This window comes from Bos indicus x Bos taurus, chromosome 6, assembly GCF_003369695.1.
Source record: "Bos indicus x Bos taurus breed Angus x Brahman F1 hybrid chromosome 6, Bos_hybrid_MaternalHap_v2.0, whole genome shotgun sequence".
Lineage (NCBI taxonomy): Eukaryota > Metazoa > Chordata > Mammalia > Artiodactyla > Bovidae > Bos > Bos indicus x Bos taurus.
The window spans coordinates 100,802,681-100,816,946 of record NC_040081.1 but is presented as its reverse complement, the minus strand read 5'-3'; the positions used below and the strand labels follow the sequence as shown (position 1 = coordinate 100,816,946).

Here is a 14,266-nt window from a genome sequence, read left to right as displayed (position 1 = left end):
CCTAGACAGCATATTAAAAAGTAGAGACATTACATTACTGACAAAGGTCTGTCTAGTCAAGGGTATGGTTTTCCCAGTGGTCATGTATGGATGTGAGAGTTGGACCATAAAGAAGGCTGAGGGTCAAATAATTGATGCTTTTAACTGTGGTGTTGGAGAAGACTTTTGAGAGTCCCTTGGACTGCAAGGAGATCCAACAAGTCCATTCTGAAGGAGATCAGCCCTGGGTGTTCTTTGGAAGAAATGATGCTGAAGTTGAAACTCTGGTACTTTGGCCACCTCATGTGAAGAGTTGACTCATTGGAAAAGACTCTGATGCTGGGAGGGATTGGGGGCAGGAGGAGAAGGGTATGACAGAGGATGAGATGGCTGGATGGCATCACCGACTAGATGGACGTGCGTTTGAGTGAACTTCTGGAGATGGTGATGGACAGGAAGGCCTGGCGTGCTGCAATTCATGGGGTCGCAAAGAGTCGGACACGACTGAGCGACTGAACTGAACTGAACTGATTCCTTCAAGGTCCATCCATGTTGTCAAAAATGGAAATATTTCATTCTTTTTATGGCTGAATATTTTGTTGTATGTGATTATATATATATGTACACTATATATATATGTGTGTGTTAGTTGTTCAATTGTGTCTGACTCTTTGAGACCCCACAGACTGTAGCCTGCCAGGCTCCTCTGTCAATGGAATTCTCTAGGCAAGAATACTGGAGTGTGTTGCCATTTTCTTCTCCAGGGGATCGTTCCAACTCAGGAATCAAACCCAGGTCTCCCGCTTTGCAGGCAGATCTTTTTACCATCTAAGCCACCAGGGAAACCCTGGGGATCTTCCCAACCTAGGGATCAAACCCAGGTCTCCTGCATTACAGTCAGACTCATACCATTTGAGCCACCAGTAAATATATGTGTGTGCATATATACACCATATCTTCTTTATACTTTTATCTATCAATGGACACGTAAGTTGCTTCCATATCTTAGCTGTTGTAAATAATGCTGCAATGAATATGGGGGTGCATGTGTCTTTTCAATTTAATATTTTTGTTTCTTTCAGAAAAATACCCAGAAATGAAACTGGATCATATGAGGGACCATTAATACTTTAACACAGTATTGACCGGGAAATTTTTGCAGAAATTAACACCCATGGCATTAGTATATCTCTGGTCAATAATGTGTTACGTTCCACTGAAGATTATTATGGCCATGGTAAGCTGTTGGCCATGTGTTTCCCATCCAAGTAGAATGATAAAACATATTAATTAAAAGTTACTTTCAAAAAGTTATTTTGATATATAAATTTTGATTTAATTTTAAGAAATTTAAATAGTTGTTTTTAACCTCAGTTTTTCTCAGTGTTTTTATTATATTTTATTTAAACTTTTTATTTTGTTTTGGGGTTAATGTTAACTGATTAATAGCTGGTTAACAATGTTGTGATAGGTGAACAGCAAAGGGACTCATCCATAAACAGATATGTATCCATTCTCCCCCAAACTCCCCTCCCATCCAGGCTGCCACATAACATTGAGCAGAGTTCCATGTGCTGTACAGTAGGTCCTTGTTGGTTATCCATTTAAAATATAGCAGTGTGGACATGTCTCTCCCAAACTCCTAACAATCCCTTCCCCACACCCTTCCCCCCAGCAACCACCAGGCTTCAGCAATATGTGAACCGTGAACTTCCTGATGTTCAAGCTGGTTTTAGAAAAGGCAGAGGAACCAGAGATCAAATTGCCAACATCCACTGGATCATCGAAAAAGCAAGAGAGTTCCAGAAAAACATCTATTTCTGCTTTATTGACTATGCCAAAGCCTTTGACTGTGTGGATCACAATAAACTGTGGAAAATTCTGAAAGAGATGGGAATACTAGACCACCTGATCTGCCTCTTGAGAAATTTGTATGCAAGTCAGGAAGCGACAGTTAGAACTGGACATGGAACAACAGACTGGTTCCAAATAGGAAAAGGAGTACGTTAAGGCTGTATATTGTCACCCTGTTTATTTAACTTCTATGCAGAGTACATCATGAGAAACGCTGGACTGGAAGAAACACAAACTGGAATCAAGATTGCCGGGAGAAATATCAGTAACCTCAGATATGCAGATGACACCACCCTTATGGCAGAAAGTGAAGAGGAACTCAAAAGCCTCTTGATGAAAGTGAAAGTGGAGAGTGAAAAAGTTGGCTTAAAGCTCAACGTTCAGAAAATGAAGATCACGGCATCCGGTCCCACCACTTCATGGGAAATAGATGGGGAAACAGTGGAAACAGTGTCAAACTTTATTTTTCTGGGCTCCAAAATCACTACAGATGGTGACTGCAGCCATGAAATTAAAAGACGCTTACTCCTTGGAAGGAAAGTTATGACCAACCTAGATAGCATATTCAAAAGCAGGACATTACTTTGCCAACAAAGGTAAGTCTAGTCAAGGCTATGGTTTTTCCTGTGGTCATGTATGGATGTGAGAGTTGGACTGTGAAGAAGGCTGAGCGCCGAAGAATTGATGCTTTTGAACTGTGGTGTTGGAGAAGCCTCTTGAGAGTCCCTTGGACTGCAAGGAGATCCAACCAGTCCATTCTGAAGGAGATCAGCCCTGGGATTTCTTTGGAAGGAATGATGCTAAAGCTGAAACTCCAGTACTTTGGCCACCTCATGCGAAGTGTTGACTCATTGGAAAAGACTCTGATGCTGGGAGGGATTGGGGGTAGGAGGAGAAGGGGATGACAGAGGATGAGATGGCTGGATGGCATCACTGACTCGATGGACGTGAGTCTGAGTGAACTCCGGGAGTTGGTGATGGACAGGGAGGCCTGGCGTGCTGCGATTCATGGGGTTGCAAAGAGTCGGACACGACTGAGCGACTGATCTGATCTGATCTGATCTGAAGTCTATGAATCTATTTCTGTTTTGTAAGTAAGTTCACTTGTATCATTTCTTTGCAGGTGGGACCTTTAATTCTCATTTGAGGGTTCAAGTCCATGCTAAATTCTGGAATAGGGCAGTCAGCCTTCCCTGTTTGCCTAAGCCTGAGGGATTTCCTGGCATGTAGATTTGCTAAAACCTGGGAAGTCCCTGGCAAATGAGAACCAGTTGATGTCTCTGCTCTGGGACCAGTTTTGATAAGAGACCTTCCTTCCTTGAAAGTCGCTCACTCGTGTCTGAATCTTTGCGACCCCATGGACTACATGGTCCATGGAATTCTCCAGGCCAGAATACTAGAGGGGGTAGCCGTTCCTTTCTCCAGGGGATCTTCCCAACCCAGGGATTGAACCCACATCTCCCGTATTGCAGGCGGATTTTTAACAGCTAATCCACAAGGGAAGCCCAGAAGACCTTAGTACAGTAACTGGTTTTACTGTTAGCCCCCATGAATGTACTTGAGACTTAGATTTAGAAATTAAATTCCTACTTGGAATTCCTACAGTCAATCTCACTGACTTGATTCCTTTATGTTCTCCTATCCTTGAGGTCTTTGCCATTTATTGTTCGGAAAACCAGGTATTGATCACCTTCATTTCCTTCAGTTTTAGTCCTGCGGCTGAATAATAATCCCTACAGAGGAACCTGGCAATTTAGTTCTTGCCAGGCATCTCTTAAAAATCTCTTTTTAAACATCTCATTTCTTGTTTGTCAGGCAAATCTCCCTCAATTGTCTTCATCACTTCAGAGGGACTGCTCTATCTCTTAAGATCCTGGTGACCTGAGTCTAGCTGTTTCTATTTCTTGGTCTGCTTTGTTGTGCTGTCCAGTCGCTCAGTCGTGTCTGATTCTTTGCAACCCCACTGACTGCAGCATATCAGGCTGCCCTGTCTTCACCATCTTCTGGAGCTTCCTCAAATTCATGTCTGTTGAATCAGTGATGCCATCCGACCATCTCGTCCTCTGCTGTCCCCTTCTCCTCCTGCCCTCAATCTTTCCCAGCCTCGGATCTTTTCCATTGAGTCGACTCTTCTTATCAAGTGGCCAAAGTATTGGAGCTTCAGCTTTAGCATCAGTCCTTCGAATGAATATTCAAGATTGATTTGAGAGGGTGGGATGATTTGGGGTAATGGCATGGAAGCATGTATAATATCATATAAGAAACGAATCGCCAGTCCACGTTCAATACAGGAGTCTTGGGGCTGGTGCACTGGGATGACCTGGAGGGATGGTACAGGGAGGGAGGTGGGAGAGGGGTTCAGGATGGGGAACCTGTGATGGATTCATGTTGATGTGTGGCAGAACAAATACAATATTGTAAAGTAATTAGCCTCCAATTAAAATAAATTTAAATTAAAAAAAAAAGATTGATTTCTTTTAGAATTGACCGGTTGGATCTCCTTGCAGTCCAAGGGACTCTCAAGAATCTTCTTCAACACCACAGTTCGAAGGCATCAGTTCTTTGGCACTCAGCCCTTTTTATTGTCTAGCTGTCACATCCATAATGACTACTGAAAAAAACCATAGCTTTGACTGTATGGACCTTTGTTGGAAAGTAACGTCTCTATTTTTTAATATGCTCTCTAGGTTTGACATAGCTTTTTTTCCCAAGGAGATATAGCAACCCACTCCAATATTCATGTCTGGAAAATCCCATAGACCGATTGTCCTGTGGGGCTATAGTCCATGGGGTTGCAAAGAGTTGGACATGACTGAGCAACTTCACTTCACTTCAAGCATCCTTTAATTTCATGGCTTCCGTCACCATCTGCAGCAATTTTGGAGCTCAAGAAAATCAAGTTTGTCGCTGTTTCCTTTGTTTCCCCATCTACTTGCCATGAAGTGATGGGACCAGATGCCATGATCTTAGTTTTCTGAATGTTCAGTTTTAAGCCAGTTTTTTCACTCTCCCCTTTCACCTTCATCAAGAGGCTCTTTAGTTCTTCACTTTCTGCCATAAGGGTGGTGTCATCTGCATATCTGAGTTTACTGGTATTTCTCCCGGCAATCTTGATTCCAGCTTGTGCTTCATCCAGCCCAGCATTTCACATGATATACTCTGCACAGAAGTTAAATAAACAGGGTGACAATATACAGCCTTGACATACTCCTTTCCCAAGTTGGAACCAGTCCATTGTTCTATGTTTGGTTCTAACTGTTGCTTCTTGACCTGCATACAGGTTTAGCAGGAGGCAGGTAAGGTGTTCTGGTATTCCCATCTCTTTAAGAATGTTCCACAGTTGGTCGTGATCCACACAGTCAAAGGCTAGGGTAGTCAATGAAGCAGAAGTTATTCTGCAATTCTCTTGCTTTTTCTATGATCCAATGGATGTTGGCAATTTGATCTCTGGTTCCTCTGCCTTTTCTAAATCCAGCTTGAACATCTGGAAGTTTCTGGTTTACATCCTGAGCATTACTTTGAATGCTCAGATGTAATCTCAAGATTACTGAGAATCTTGAGCATTACTTTGCTACCATGTGAAATGAGCACAATTGTTTGGTAGTTTGAATATTCTTTGGCACTGCCTTTCTTTGGGATTGGAATGAAAACTGACCTTTTCCAGTCCTGTGGCCACTGCTGAGTTTCCCGAATTTGCTGGCACATTGAGTGCAGCACTTTCACAGCATCATCTTTTAGGATTTAAAATAGCTCAACTGGAATTCCATCACCTCCACTAGCTTTGTTCGTAGTGATGCTTCCTAAGGCCCACCTGACTTTGCACTCCAAGATGTCTGGCTCTAGGTGAGTGATCACACCATCGTGGTTATCTGGGTCATTAAGATCATTTTTGTATAGATGGGTGTATTCTTGCCACCTCTTCTTAATATCTTCTGCTACTGTTAGGTCTATACTATTTCTGTCCTTTATCGAGCCCATCTTTGCATGAAATGTTCCCTTGGTATCTCTAATTTTCTTGAGGGATCTCTTGTATTTTCCATTCTGTTATTTTCCTCTATTGGTCTGCTTGGGTTTGTAAAGTCAGGACTCAGGTATAGGACCAGATTTGTAGGTTTAGGAGCTCTAACTTATTTTTCATTTAGCAGTTTTCTTCTTGGGAATTGACTTTAATTTTTTGAAAACAGCAACTTAATTTACACTGAGTGAATGCACTGATCTTAAGAGTTAGAATTTGAAGAATTTTGACAAATGCTTACATCTACATAATAACTCACACCTCTATCAAGATGTCGAATATTTTCATCACTACATAAATTTCCCTCAGCTGTGTGGCTCCCTCAATCATAGTTCTGATTTCTAATACCATAGAATATTTCTGTCTGTCCTAGAGCTTTATGTAAATGGATTTATATTCTAAACAGTCTTTTGTCTCATTTTTTTTTAACATAGCGTGTTTTTGAGATTCATTTATATTGTTGCATATTTCCATAGTTCTTTCTCAAAATGTGATATTATCTTACTGAGGACTTTAAATGAAGAGTTTTGGCTTTATCCAATAAGGAATGAAATATATTTAAGTGTTAAAAATTAGCTTGTATCAGATGATCTAATTTTAGGAAATTATTTTTTCTATGCTGTATAGAATAGACTTAAAAGAACATTTTAATCATCTAAATATTACTCAAATGAATAGGTTGAATATTAAAGCCCTAGTAAAATATACCCCAGTGCAATCTACCACTGTCATTTGTGAAATCAAGAATTAACACCTACTAGAAGAAATATTGGTTTTAACCTATTTATAGTTATCATTCTTTTTTCATTGCTGAAACAGTATGTTATTATATGAATATACCATAGTTTGCTTACCCATTCTTCCGTTGATATACTTTGAGTTGTTTCCAGTTTTTACCAATTATAAATAAAGCTGGCATAAACATTTATGTATAACTTTTTTTGATAGACAAATATTTCTATTCTCTTAGGTGACTATGAATAGAATTGTTGAGTCATACTGTAGGTATATGCTTATCTTTAAAAACCACCAAACCATTTCCCAAAGTAGTTTTACCATTTACTATTCCCACAAGTAATGTAGGAGAGTTCTGATTTCTCCATACCCTACTCAGGACTTAGTGTTGTTAGTCTTTCCAATTTTAGCCAATTTTTTTTTGTGTGAGTGTGAAATGGCCTTTATGCAATTTTAATTTGCATTTCTCTGATGACCAGTTCTGTTGAATACTTTATAGTGTACTTATTGACCATATATATATATCTTTCTTTGTCAAATGCCTGCTTAAGACTTTTGCCCATTAAACAAAATTGTTTTTATCATTGAGTTGTGGGATATTTTTTTAAAAATCTAGAAATTGTGAATATCAAGAGTATTTTCAGACATGTTTATCAAGAATATTTTCTTCTAGCCTGAGGCTGTCTATTCATTTTCTTAATGGTTATTTTGGAAGCTTTTGATTTTGATCAAGTCTTTTTTTTTTTCTCCTATTCTGGTGAGTAATTTCTGTGTCCTAAGAAATCTTTGCCTGCTCTGAGAACAGAAAGCTATTTTTTCTTCTGAAAGATACATTTTATTCTAATAGCTTTATATAGTTTGGCTTTCATGTTTCAGTGTAAATTTACCTTGAATTAAGTTTTTGTGTTTGCAGTGTGTGGTAGGAGTTGAAGTTCATTTTTTCCTCATTGATATCCAGTTATTAAGAGTTAATATCAAAACTTTGATATCAAAACTTAGAATAAAGTAAATTAAAAGTTTCAATGCCAATTATATTTTGCTATAAAGTCGTTTGGCTAGTTAATACATATTTTTCTTGAGGCAAAGTTGTCTTGTAAGGTAGGTTCATTGCCAAGACTAAAAATTAATAATCAACTGCTTCTTGTTGAACTTGAAATTAGAAAAAAGCAATATCCAAAAACTTGTCCAATAGATGAAAAAGAAAACACACAAGACTTTTTTTCCCCCTTGATTCCCTCCTAAAATAAGGAAACCTGATATGGTCCCATATGGTTTTATGATGTGTTTCAGTGGATCAGTCATTGCTTGGTTTGTATCTGTTGCAAGTTGTATCTTTTCTGTTAACATATGGAAGAAGCTCCTTATTCATGTATGTATGCTAGTTCTAAAACAGTGTCAAGTGGTATAAAACTCAGTCTTACTTCGTTGCAATACACAGAAACTCACCTCAAAGTTACTTAAGCAAAAAAGGAATTTGATTCAATTATGTAACCTGAGATGCCCAAGGGTTGAGCCTGGTTAGGCTAAATGTGTATTGAAAAATTTACTTAAGTAAAAAATATTTTTAAACAGGTAAAAAAAAATGATAATTAAAAAAAATTGTGGGAATATTCCATTATTCTGAACTCTCACTCTAGAAACCATATATTTATAGATTAATACTCTAGATTTAATAATCTATGACATCTATATTTAAGCACCTATATTTAACATTTAACAAACTATTAATATATGGAGACAAAAATATACTCTGACAGTCGCAGATAGGGCAAATTACTTAAATAAAATTGAGATATCTGCTCCAAATAGTAATAATGCAATTTGTATCCATTTTCTAAAGAATTACCCAATTAAAAAAAAAAAAGAATCTAGATTTGGTAACTCAAATTATCAGTATTTTCTTTCTAAATTCAAGCTGCAATCTCAGAATTAGTTTGCTGACTTTGGTTTAGTTGGTATTTATGTAGGATTTCTCTGAAAGATAAGGAAACACACAAGAGGGATTATGACATTTCAAATGACCTCTGGGGTCCAGGTGGCACCCAGACGCTCACTTGGCCTCCGAGGTTATTACCATCCTTGTTTGCTTTGACACTTAGAGGCACGACATGCCTTTGTGCTGTTTGCAAAAAGCTGGGCGAGTTGAAAAGCATAGATTGAGTACATTTCCAATGGTGTTTGGGTCTGCAAGCATTTGTTTTCTGAGCGCTGCCGAGTGCTGGGCCAGGGCTGCGTGGAGAGAGCTGTTTCCGTTGCGCAGACTGGCTGCCTGATGTCCTAGGTGCTGATAGCGGCCGCCGACGAACCCTGCTCCTTTCCATTTCGCCAGGTCCTCATTTAATCGGAAAACACGGTAGCTGCAGACGCACAGAGACTTTTTCCTCTTCTCCTTTCCCCCCTCTCCCCCCTCCCTAGACCTCTCTGGGGTTTGACGTCACGTGTGCTCCTTTTGGTTGCCATAGCAACCCCATTCCCCAAGCCCTCTGTCCGTCTCCTCTGGTCGGTTCCACAATGGTACAGGCAGCATCGCGCTGCACAATGGTTTCCAGGCAGTGAAAGAGGGTGATTCAGCAAGCCACTCTTCGTCTTCTTCTTTTTTTTAAACCTCCCCTTCTCTTTTTATTTTTATGGGGGTGGTTGGTGCTTGTTCTGTACTTACCATTTTTCTTTCCTTTTTCGTTTTTACAGTATTCCATTTTTCTCCTCACCCCTCAATTCCTAGGGGCTTGAATGACTTTACGCTTGGGTTTTCTTGGCAATCACCTGTCCATCATTAATTTTAAACAATTTCCCCACCTCCAAACAATCTATTCCTTATTACAGTTCGGAATGTGGTTAATGAGAGACAAGTAGGGAGGATTTCTGGGGCAAACACTGCTGGATCAGGATCGTAGTTCTCAAGCACGGAATGGTAGGTGGCTCTTTGCTCATTCTGGGTTCTAACCGGTTTTTTGGAGGGTGGTGTTATGTCTATTGATTGCTCCTGGTGGGGCGGGAGAGTGAGCATGGGAGAGGGGGGCAGAGATGGGGTGGATAGGAGATTAATGAAGTGAACTACCTCTGAGGCAAGAAGCCACCAGCTTTTCCTTCTGTGCGGAGCATCTCTCCCAGGACTGGGGCGTGTTGAAACCTTTCTGTTTGGAGTGAGGGTTGGCAGAGGGTGGGAGGGAGCATTTTTATTGTGACCAGGGGTTTTTTAGACCATTGCAGATCTGCAAAAAGGAAGAGAAAATTAGAGAGAGAGCGAAACAGCTGTGCTTGTTAGAAGTGCTTGCCTTAGTCCCATATTTAAGAAATGCTGTGGGCTCCGTAAAACATTAAAATCACATCTTTAAGTTATGCATTTATGTTTACTTCATGAGATTTTGTGCTTAGAGAGATATTTGGGGGCATATTTACATATTTTAGTTAGGGAACGGTATTTTTTTTTTTTTTTTATATTGTAGTTGCAAAACTAACAGCATTACTCTTGCAGAGAGACCCAAGGCTAAATCTGAGCTGGAGAGGGGAACATAGAATGGGAAGTAGGGGTGGGGGGTGGTCAGGTTAAAGGTAAGAGGAAACATTGGTACTGCAGTCGTACAGGTAAAGGGTCCCTTTAAGAAAGTGAGCTAGTCCACAGCAGGCAGCATTTTTTTCTTTATGGCATGGTTCCCAGGTGCTCTGTACTGGGATACCGTGTCCCCTAGAAATGTCAGAGCCCATTTGGGAGAAAAAGGTCTATCATCAGAGAGGACCAGGGCAATATATTTAGCGGAATTGATGTCTTTGTGCCTGCAGCAAAATAAATGTGATTTATTGGAAGATCTTCAAGTAAATCAAGACTAGAGCCATTTCAAGAAAATTATGGGCCTATTTCTCCCTCCCCTCCTCCTCTCATTTAAATCTAGAGACCAAGTCTCTGCTTTTACCCCCTTAAATGCATACATTCCTAGGGTACTGCAATTTAACCACAGCACAAGAACAGCTTATCCCGTGGCAGCTGGCGCTGAGGCAGTCACAAGGTTGTTTACATGGGCTGTCTTTGCTGCAGAGCTCCACAGTGTCTGCACAGCCGCCCTCCCTTTCTTGATGTGTTGACAGTAACTTTCATGAACAGACCTGACAGAGGCAGGCTAAGTCCTATGGGACAGGCCACAGTTTAGACGGAAGGAAATTGGGTCTAAGTGCACCAGGCATTGGCAGTCCGAGGTCTGATTTCTTCCTCTGCCCCTCGTCTGCCAGTTGTCAGACCCCGGAAGGTCTCAGAACGCTGATGCATGTGTTAAAATGGTTGCAGGAAGGCCCATGACTCTGAGAGAGGCTTCTGTAAATTTTCTGCCTTAGGTGAGTGTTTCTGTTGTACATCTAGACAGGGATGCTCACGCTTATGGATGAGGTTGCCAGCTTCCGACTCCACTTTGGAGCCATCGGATTATAGGGGTCAGACACTTTGGATGTAGTAGTTTTGCCATCTCTGGGTATGTATTCCTTCCACTACCTTGATCTCATTCTTAGAATTGACACAAAGTACTAAGTTAGCTTATTTGATCACACAAAACACACTGGGTTTTCTCGCCCTGACAACGGAACTGGAAAAGCCAATGACAAAGGTGGTATGACCTTAGATATTAAAAGAGTCTTCTTGCTTCCTCATTTGCGCATCACTCCCTCTCGTTGTTGCAAGGTGTCTTTAATCCGACAGTCTCCTGGTGTTATAAAATCTTCACAGTGTGGGTGAAAAGACTCTTGATGATGAGACAGTAAGAAATGATACGACCAGTGGGAAAGACCAGGTGCTGCCTCCAGCTTCCTGCTTGTCTGCCCCAGAGCAGCATCTGCTGTGGGGAGGAGCGTGTTTGCCAGGCTAGAAGGCGATGTTCACGAACAGATCCCAGAGGGGCCAAGTGTGTTTTTGCTGTCATTGTCTGGTATGTCTGCAGCTATTAGTGTTTAATGGTTTCATAGTGTGTGGTCAATATTTTTCACGGCTGAAATGAACTGAGAATGGATGGTGGATGCCCTAAAATATGTGTATATTTTAAAATTACAGGAAAATTCATAGGATTTCCCTTGTTAGTATATCCTATAGGAATATCATAAGCAAAAGGAATCTGCCTGATTTTTAAGAAATGTGATAAAGCCTCCCATATTTAAAGGGAGGGCTTTTTGTTTGTTTTTGTGTGTGTGTGTGACTTTATGTAAGTGAATCTTAGTGTAACAGTCTTTGAATACAGATGATAAGGGAAAGAAGGCAAATTGGGTTTCTCTTGTTAAGCACGAGGGCAGATGCTCTCCCTTCCTGATCTAGTTCTGGCTGCAGGTCCTATTTGTGGCTATAAGACTTTACATGGGATTGGTGTGCTCAAATAAAATGATTGTTTAGTTGCTAGTGAGAATAATGAACTCAAAGCAAGAGAGACTTGCTTCACTTAGAATAAGAAGTGATAAATTGACATTTTAAATTCTTTCTCCATTGCCCCTGTTTTGTCTTGTAGTCTCCTTTATGTTTTTGGTTGGACATTGCAACACTTATGCAAAAAAGAGGCACAAAGTGTCCAAGGATGACACAAAAGTGGTATCGTGCCTTATTTGCTATAGGCTGAGGGCTTCCTTCCTACCATACTTGCATCTCTTACAGCTTCTTCCGAGCACTAAGGACTTGTGGGAAAAGTTGGGCACATAGACTAAAGGGGGAGATGCTTATTGATAAAGAACAGAATCCATTTGCTTCTTTAGCATATGAGAGATATTTATTGCATTGCATAAGTCTGAAATGAGACACTGCTGCTGATTCAGATACAAGATCATGCTGCAAATTGATTGAAAATTTAATTTGGATCTGGAGCCTGGATTTTCAGAAATGTACCTATCTGTACATATTTTCATAGCAGGCTTGTAAGGGTTTTGACTAAAGATATCTTAGTTTGAGTACATTTTATCCTTATAAGAGAATCAAGGCAAAGAGGAAAAAGTGGAAAGCCTGTATGTTTCAGGTTCTGTTTCCCCCCACTATTGAATGAAAAAGAACTCCATTTCTTAATTGTGAATCTTGGTAGAAACTCTAAATGGAGACTTCAGGTGATCTTTGAAAATTCTTAAATTGAGAGAAACATTTTTTTAGTTTAAAAAGTGGACTGCGAGTTTCTAATTATTTTTGATAAAGGATTTTCTAGTTGAATTGACATTTTAGATTTATAACAAGCCTTTCTCACTGGTCTTGTCCCTGGTGACTGTGAGATGTGAAACTCATAGGCTTGTAGAACTAATGCTCCTGGAATGGAAATTAAATTTTCAGTGGAGAAAGAAAGAACTGAAGTTTCCTTAGAAGCATTCCTAACCCATAGCTGCTCTAAAACCTCGCATGGCACACAGGTATAAAATGAAATTCTCCTCCAGGGCAATTAGGCATTTGCAGAGTGGCCTGCAGAATAACAAACAAGACTTCTGCTACGTGTGTGTGTGTGTGTAAGCAGGAAAACACACACATAACCCAGTACTGACTTGTCTTCATGGATGTAAAACCGCCTCCTGGGTTTTGGATGTTAACCTGCCTGGGTGCTCCATGTACTTCGTGAAAACGAGTTTCTTAAAGTAATCATCCTCTTCTCATACATTGGAAATAGGATCTGAAAGCCTGGATAGAGAAGTCAGGCCGGTGTGTCTGTTATTGGGCAATGTTCATTCAGCGTCTGTGCTTCCTCTGTCATAGCACTTATCCTGCAGCACAGTAATTGCCTCTTCCTGGGCTTCATGTATTCACTACTCAATTATAATCTCTGTCAGGCACTGACTGTGTCTGCCTGGTGCATAGTAGGGGCACGATCAATATTCCATGAATGAAGGTATCCCATGCACAGAGTTATCTAAGTACTGTGGGTGATAGAGTTTGGGAAACTATAACACAGCTTCTGGGCTTCCCTGGTGGCTCAGATGGTAAAGCATCTGCCTGCCATGCAGGAGACCTGGGTTTGATCCCTGGGTCAGGCAGATCCCTTGGAGAAGGGAATGGTTACCCACTCCAATATTTTCCCTTGGGAGATCCCATGGACAGGGGAGTTCATGGACTCTCAAAGAGTCAGACATGACTGAGCAACTAACACACACACATACAGCACAGCTTCTGCCATTAGGGAGCTTATAGTCATTTAGGGAGATGAGGTTAAATAACAAACGTGGTATATGATCAAATGTCCCTATTCAACAAATGCAATAGGGATTCACAGTAGAAAGAAATTCACCCCTTCTGAAACGGTGGTAGGCCACGTTGGGATGGGGAGGGCAGGAAGATGTGGTGGGGGAGAAGTCCAACAACAGTTGTAAGTACTTGGCCTGGAAGGGAACTCTTGCTTGGAACAGCTGTGTGTGTGCTCAGTCATGTCTGACTTTTTGCAACCCCATGGACTGGAGTCCGCCAGGCTCCAGTCCATGGGATTTTCCAGGCAAGAATACTGGAATGCTGGAATGCATTGCCATTTCCTCCTCCAGGGGTTCTTCCTGATCCAGGGACTTAACCTGCATCTCCTACATTGGCAGGTGGGTTCCTTACCACTGAGCCACCAAGGAAGCCCTAGAACATAGAAAACTGGCACAGTCCTGGAGATTTTTTTTCCATTATAATGTCAAAAAGTAACAGTAACAGACTGAAGTTACAAACCTACTTTTGTAACTGGATCAGATAATGGAAAAATACACATACAGGTC

At 40.7% G+C, this 14,266-nt stretch overlaps 1 protein-coding gene across 9 annotated transcripts in view; it reads left to right on the top strand.

The window, feature by feature from the left end:
- Positions 1–14,266, top strand: part of MAPK10 (mitogen-activated protein kinase 10) — a 652,453-nt gene that overhangs the window by 242,906 nt on the left and 395,281 nt on the right. For 8 of the 9 annotated variants that reach the window (XM_027544954.1, XM_027544956.1, XM_027544953.1 and 5 more), the window contains exon 1: positions 8,924–9,494. The exons of the other annotated variant lie outside the window; for it this stretch is intronic. The gene's annotated coding sequence lies outside the window, so the exon portion shown is untranslated. Of the gene's footprint in view, positions 1–8,923; positions 9,495–14,266 lie in introns of those variants that run through there. 9 annotated transcript variants of the gene reach the window in all.